Source organism: Pteropus vampyrus, unplaced genomic scaffold (genome assembly GCF_000151845.1).
Source record: "Pteropus vampyrus isolate Shadow unplaced genomic scaffold, Pvam_2.0 Scaffold123, whole genome shotgun sequence".
In the NCBI taxonomy this organism is placed as follows: Eukaryota; Metazoa; Chordata; class Mammalia; order Chiroptera; family Pteropodidae; genus Pteropus; species Pteropus vampyrus.
In genome coordinates, this window is record NW_011888904.1 from 5,086,145 (window position 1) to 5,093,401 (window position 7,257).

The window sequence follows — 7,257 nt, forward strand, 5'->3', positions numbered from 1 at the left end:
CCTATCCAGCCGCTTCCCAAGTGCTGGCCATTCTATCTCTTATGGTCTCTCTATGCCTCTGTTTGTTCTCTCCTCCCTTTCCCAGTGCCATGCCCTTCTTCACCGCCACACCCCAGTTACTCCTCTTTACCTCCAGGCCTGCTGACTGCAGCAGGCTCCTAAGAAGGCTTCTGATTCCAGGATAAGCAACAAGATTTTGAAACCAAAAAACCTGTTTTGATGCCAACACTCACTAATTAAGGTTCATTTGCATCAAAGAATCATTTAATCTCTGCAAATCTTTTAATCCCTCCATCAATGGCATATTTTTTATTTTCCTATTTTGCAGAGAGGCAAAATAGGAAAATAAAAAATATGCCATTGATGGAGGCACTGTGAAGGTGAAATGAGACGATGGCTATAAAAAGCCCTTGGTCAGACACAAGACGCTGTGCAAATGATGACAATGTTTCACATTATCAGCATCTATCTGATACTCTGAAGCACAGGTCTGAACATGGCACTCTTTCTGTAGAAGTGTTCAATGATTCCCCAATGACTGTAGAATGAAGTCCAAGTTCTTTGCTGAGATTCTTCACAATCCAGTTCCAACTACTTTTCCAGACCCACTTCTTCTCACACAGCCAAATCAACCATCAAGAGTCAGCTCAATTTTGTTAAAAAATAATTAATTAATTAATTTGAAAAAGAGTCAGCTCAAAAGGGACCTCTTCTGAAAGCCAACTCTGATCTCCCCCAATTAGAAATAACAATCTTTTTTCTCAAGTGCTGGGGCCCTTAACAAGAACTTTCTCCCAAGGACATTTATTTGTCACTTTCTACTTTAGACTGTATCTATTTATAGCTAGCACTTATTAAGCTCTGACTACATATCTAAGTTCTATAGTAAACTCACATCTATTTCTTCTAATTAAAATAGCAACTCACAAATAGCAATGGAATTAATACTATTTAGATGAGAAAAAAATGCTATGAAGTCGAAAGCAGGAAATTTAAATACAGGACAAATTTCAGTTTTCCCCATGATACCTGCTGCCTTCAATGGCTTTATTCATGGCCCTTGACTTAAACCCCAAGGAACTTATAAATTCCTTGTTAGTGAATTCAGTCTGATTTATCTTTGGTATCCCTCACAGACCCAGCACAGTATGCACAGAAGAGGCTCAATGCTTATAGAACATATATGTGATCACAGCCAAGTTGACCTCTGCAGGCCTCAATCATTAAGCTATAAAGTTGAGAGTATCAAATAAGAGGTCACATAATGATTAAAGATCAACTGATTTATAAATGTTTGCTAAGCACTTCTTATGTGCCAGCACCTCACTGATCCTCATACAAAGCCTATGAGAAGTACTACCCCTTAAGCCCCTTTTATACCTGAAAAACAAAAACAAAAACTAAGGCACAATTAACTCATACCCAAGGTTAACAAAGCTTTTAAGTGGATGATGAAACTTGAACCCAGGCAGATGGGTTTGAGAACCACTGTTCTCAACCAATATGGAATAATGTCTCTGCACAGATTGGGAACCCAAGAAAATCAGCTGGAAAAAACATTAGAAATGATAACAGACTTTCAGAATGCGGTTTTTAACAGAATTACTATGTAAAAATAGTATTATATATATTATGTATACTAATTGGTTTCATCTAATCGATCATCAACTAATGGGATAAAAGATCCCAGACAAAATGGGGGCGGGGGGAGAAGCCAACTAAAATACCTAGAAATAAATTTAAGAAATGTGCAGAATATGTGCACATACCATAAGAAGGCCATTTTTAAAAGTCTTTAATAAATGGAGAAAAATATCATTTTCCCAGCTGGAAAGACTCACTAGTGCGAGAGAAGATAGAGGTCTCTTTCTCCAAAATGAATCTCTATAGTTACTATAAGGTCAATTCAATTTCAACAAATGGGCACTTTCATATAGATTGGTGCAACCTTTGGAGGAAAACTTGGGACAATATCTATAAAAATTTTATATGCGCATCCCCGTTGACAGAGAAATTCTATTTGTAGTTATCTACCCTGCAGAAATGCAAACACATGCTACCAAAGATAGACAAGGAATGTTCAGGGCAGTTTTGTTTGTAATAGTAAGAAAGAGAAAGAGGGGGAGGGGTGGAAAGGGGTATAAGAAGGAATGATGAACTTCAGAGAAAGAAAATGCCTGGCAACACGGAACAGGTGTTTAGATAATTACACAAGGGGATAATGTGGAGACATTAAAAGAAAAAGGAAGGTTTAAATATACTGACATTAAAAGAGTCTTAGCTAGGTCTCTGCTATAGACTGAATGTTTGTGTTTCTCAAAATTCATATATTAAAATCCCAATCACAAATGTGATGGTATTCAGAGATGGGGTCTTTGGGAGGTAATTAGGTCAAATGCATTATTTTGTTTGTTTGGGTGGAGTGAGGAGAGGTTGGTTAACTATCAGACTATTGTAAAGATCATTTGGAATCAGTACTAATACAAACTGCCAGGAAATGCTCACTTTGGTGGTACATATACTAAAACTGGAAGGATATATTGAAAATTAGCATGGCCCCTCTGCGATGATGACATCAAGTTTACGTAGTGCTCCATAAGTTTTTACTGTGATGGTGGTTACATTTGACAAAATTCATCAAAATGTACATTTAAATCATGCATATTGATGCATGTAAACTATACCTCAATAAAATGGTTTTTTTTTTAAAAAGCCAGGAAAATGATACTGGGTAATAAGAGAGAATCTGCCTAACTAGATATTAAACCTATTATAAACTTCGGTAATTAAAATTTGGTGCACTGGCACCAAAATATATTGATAAATAGATGCAAACATTCACAAATTGATACAAGTATATAATAATTTAAACCTACCGAAATTGTAGCAATTTAATTCAGGGGTAAAAAATAGACTTAATAGCTATGTAGCAACTAGCTAACTATTAAGGAAAAGTAAATTAGCTCTCTACTTTACAACTTAAACCAGAATAAATTCCACATTAATTAAAAATTAAATGACAGTTTAAAAATGCCCAAAGAAAATACAGAAGAATATTTTATAAACTTGGGTTATGAAGGCCTTTTTCAGCAAGATTCTTGAGCAAAAACCATAAAGAAAAGGTAGAATAGATTTGACTACATAAAGTTAAACTTATATAGGCAAAGATGAAAAACTGAGAACATTAAGCAAACTGGGAAACACTGTACAACGTATATGACAGAATTACTACTTTATCATGTAATATATAAAGAGTGCTTAAAAATCAGGAACAGGCAAACTCTAATTGAAAAAAGAGCAACAGAATTAATAGTCAATTCATCCACACAAATGCAAAAGACCAATACACTGAGGAAAGTGTTGATTTCCCCTGGGTAATCTGACATGCAAATTAAAACAAGATACTATTTTTGTCTGTGTTATTGTGTATGCGGTGAAAAATTTGAGATATCCAGAAAAATCTCAACAATCGAGAAGATGAGACTTTATCTTTATTCTCTCCTTTACACTTTTCTGTTTCCTTAATGTTTCGTAATAAACTTTTCTTTTTAAAAATTCTATTAACTTTAATAGTGTTTGGTGTTAGACACGGTTTTCTCTCACCTCCCAAAGTACCTGGTGCAGTGCGCTCTAGAAATGCACCCCTAAAAAAGCTATTCCCCCATACAAGGTTTAGTTCTCTTGGGGAAATGCACGCGCGAGCACGCACATACACCTCCGGGTTTTGTTAATGGTCCGCATAGTGATATCACTGCAGCCGCCCTGCGGGTCCCCCAGGGGAGAGGATGGGATGAGCAGGGAATGCCTGCGTCTCACCCACCCTGCGGAAACTCTCGCCCCCGAACTCCGCGGTCGCAGTACGACACAGGCGGCACAGCCAGGAAGAATGCGAGACAAGCCGGCCTGGTCCTGACTATCCCTGGTGGAAAAGGAATGGGAGTGGAAGACCAGAATCCTGGATCTACAGTCTGCCGCTGACCTTGGGCAGTCCCCGCCGTGCTCCGGCCTCAGTTTCCCCACCAATAGGCGGGGGCTAACGGTCTCGATCGCCGCTCTGGCTCCCTTCGGCTGGCCTTTCCCGGAGCTGGAAGGACGCCTTCCTCTTCCCGGTCGCCCTTTCTCAGACCCGGCCTGCGAGGTCGCCCGCAGAAATCCATCACTGCAGCAGCGCGTTATAGGCGTGCCCGGCTGGCGGGAGGGGTGGACGCGCGGCGGTTTCTCGCGGCGCGCGGGCGGCCATTTGGCAATGCGCCCTGGGGCTGTTCGGCCCGACCAAGCCGGACAGGAACGGGGGTCTTACCTGGATTCCCACGTGCCCGGCTCGCGCCTTCCTGTCTTCCTCCCGGCGCAGCCAAAGCGGGCGAATGGTGGGGAAGGCGGCCTCGCCGCGACACCCTCATCCCTATGCTAACGCCGACCCCGTCCGTGCCCGGGGGGCGCCCTTCTGGGGTCCCCGAAGTCTTCCGGCAGGACGTGGCCAGCACCACCGGCTGGGCCACAGCGAAGCCTGCCTGCCCAGAGTGCACGACAGGGGGCGCAGGCGCTCCCTGGCTGCGCCAGCCCCCGCAGCTGCTCTCCCCGTGCAAGCTGCGGGGCCACCCCTAATCCAGATCCCCTAGATCTGATGTCTCCCCGGGGTGGGCTCTCCGACCACGACGTCAAAGGGGCTGGGCAGATTGTGCGCAAGGGAAACCTACCTGGTGGGGGCGATCAGCTGTGTCCCCTGCGTACGCCGAGGGCCGTCTCTGGTGTCGCCTAGGCTGGCTGGTTCGCCTCCATGGAGGAGCCATTGCTGAACCCTGAAACCCTGGAGAAGCCGGCGCGGCGCGGTTGTGTGCGCACCGAAGCCTCACCTCCGGCGCGGGGTCCCCTCGCTCCCGCAAGCCATGTGACCTGCGAGCTGCGGAGCGACCGCAGCCCCCAAAGCCAGCTTGGGAAACAAGGATGGCAAAAGGCGCCAACTGATGGGCGGAGAGGGAAATGCTGGAAGGATTGGGTCTCTGCGCTGTTCACATCCCCAGCTGACTGTTAAACGTATTCTCTACTGAAGGGATTTGCTTTTGCCAGTAATAAAAATAATAAGGGCCACCACTTCCACCCCCAACTCCCACCGTACCCAGCGTTATACCAAGAGCCTTATGAACATTCCTCTAGCTCTCATTTCACTCTTGTGCATTAGAGATTACCATCCCTGGTTTGCAAATGACGAAAGATTTAAGAAGATAATTTGCCAAGTGCAGCCCTTATTCCAAAAGCCAGAAATGTAAACACTTATTAAAAAGCAGATTTGGTCTAACCAGATCATCTAGCCAGGCATGAGATTTAGCCCTATGTCTCTTTCCACTTACCTGTCAGTCTCTGCCAGGGCTTTGATAGTTCATTTGAATCTGAAGCAGTCCTCACCCTCCACCTTTCATTTTGACATATAGATAATATCATACCTGTCTTACATATGAAAAAAAAAAAAAAAAGAATAAGGTTTGGCCAAAGGAACAATCTTGTTCAAGTGACAGCTGGTCAGTCTAGTCTACTAGTTGGCAATGGAGTGGTTATCTGTTAGGCACTGTGTAATATCCAGAATTCAAATTATTTTAGTACTCACAACAATCTTAAAAGGAAACTACTATTATTATTCCAAGTTAAGAAAACTGAGGCCCAGAGGGGTTATAAATTTACATAAGGTTACATAGCTAGTAAGTGGCAGAGTTCAGATTCAAATCTATAGAGAGAGAGTCTACAGAGGCTTCACCTCTCTCCAAAGCAGTTGTTTTTTCCTCACACTGTGCTGCTTCCTGCTCCTTCTATTGCTTCTGGATTTTGCTAGAGATTAATAGAGGGTCTAAACTGTATCCAGAGGCTCAGGGCATTATAACAACATCAAGCCCAGGCACTTAGATTATAAAAAAAGAAAAAAACAACTGTCACGGCTTACACTATGGATTTTTTCATGTCCTTACAGCATGATCTTATGGCTTTCTGGTGTTAAACAACAGAATTCAGCCCAGTTAATTTGGAGATCTAACTGGCTTTGAAGGATTCATAAATCAGACAGCATCTCATCTAGCAAGCAGATAGATACTCCAAGGGGTTGTACAAAATGAAAACTTTTTATTGGAAGAAGGGTGTGGCAGGGAGTTATTAGTGAAAGAAAAGAAATGGGTTGGCGTAACGGATTATTTTTAGGCTAGGACATCTTCCTTTGGTGTAGGGGCTCTGGAGAGGGTGAATATGACAGATTACCCTATTGGTGCTTGACCAGAAAATTCCAGACTAGTTGATTAAAATTATATTCCTGGGAGAGTTTGAAACTGAAATTAAATCAGGTATTAAATCTAGGTTTGGTATCTTGAGCTTTAGCACAAATGAAGCCACTTTGGGCCTGTGGTTCTCTCTTCAACACTAGCAAGTTAGCTACAAACAAGTTTATGCAATGAAATGGAATGTAAGTTTCCAGTAACAATTCACAATATAAAATAACATACTTGCTCATTCATGTTTTATAAACTAAGCTGTCAGTCACCACTGACAGAAAGTCTCCCTGTTTGGGAAAAGTTTGTTTCTCACTCACTAAAATGTTCATAGTAAGTAAAGCTCTCTGAATTTTCTCTTGGCAGAGGCAATAGAAGACACTATATGGTTAGTGTAAGTTATTTTTGAGGTTTCAGTTTTGTGTTGAGAGGTTTGGTATTCAGCCTCGCAACTGCCATGGGCAATATCCTTCTCAGGACTCACCTCTGACTTCTCCTGAAGATATTAAATTAATTAAACAGGGAGGCCACTGGACCAATGTAGCTCTAATGCCACAGTAGTCTAACTTGAGCAACCCAACATCTAAGCCTGTAAATGCCTCAAGCTTATGAAATCAAACCACTAAGGGCAACCAATCGCAGACAGGCAAGTAGGCTTTAAGCTATAGTCAATCAAGTAATTTCTTTCCTTTGCTTCTGCCTTTTCTCTATAAAATCTGTCTACAAGCTCCTTTTGGTAGAATATTGCTAACCACTTTCAGTTTGGTGCTTCCTAATTAGAATAGATTTTTGCTGAAATGAACTCTTAAAAATTTTAATATACCTCAGTTTCTTTTAACAATGCTTGAGAAATAAGGACTTTCCAGACATACAAAAATTGAGAGAATTCTCCACTAGGAGGCCTGCACTACAGGAAATACTGAAAGGGGTCACCTCACCTAAAACAAAATGATAAAAAAATATATAATTAAGAGTAAGGTGACTAGCAGGCTGACAGAAGCAGAGGAGT

At 42.0% G+C, this 7,257-nt stretch overlaps 1 protein-coding gene and 1 non-coding gene across 3 annotated transcripts in view; one reads left to right on the forward strand and one right to left on the reverse strand.

Moving 5' to 3' along the window:
- TMEM246 (transmembrane protein 246) overlaps positions 1–4,946 on the reverse strand; it is a 16,106-nt gene extending 11,160 nt beyond the window's left edge. The window contains exon 1 of one of the 2 annotated variants that reach the window (XM_011366284.2): positions 4,698–4,946. The gene's annotated coding sequence lies outside the window, so the exon portion shown is untranslated. Of the gene's footprint in view, positions 1–4,300; positions 4,599–4,697 lie in introns of those variants that run through there. The other variant, XM_011366282.2, reaches the window with a different exon arrangement.
- Positions 2,500–2,605, forward strand: LOC111743824. Its single transcript, XR_002781897.1, has one exon. It is a non-coding gene; the product is annotated as a U6 spliceosomal RNA (small nuclear RNA).
- Positions 4,947–7,257: the final 2,311 nt, after the last annotated feature.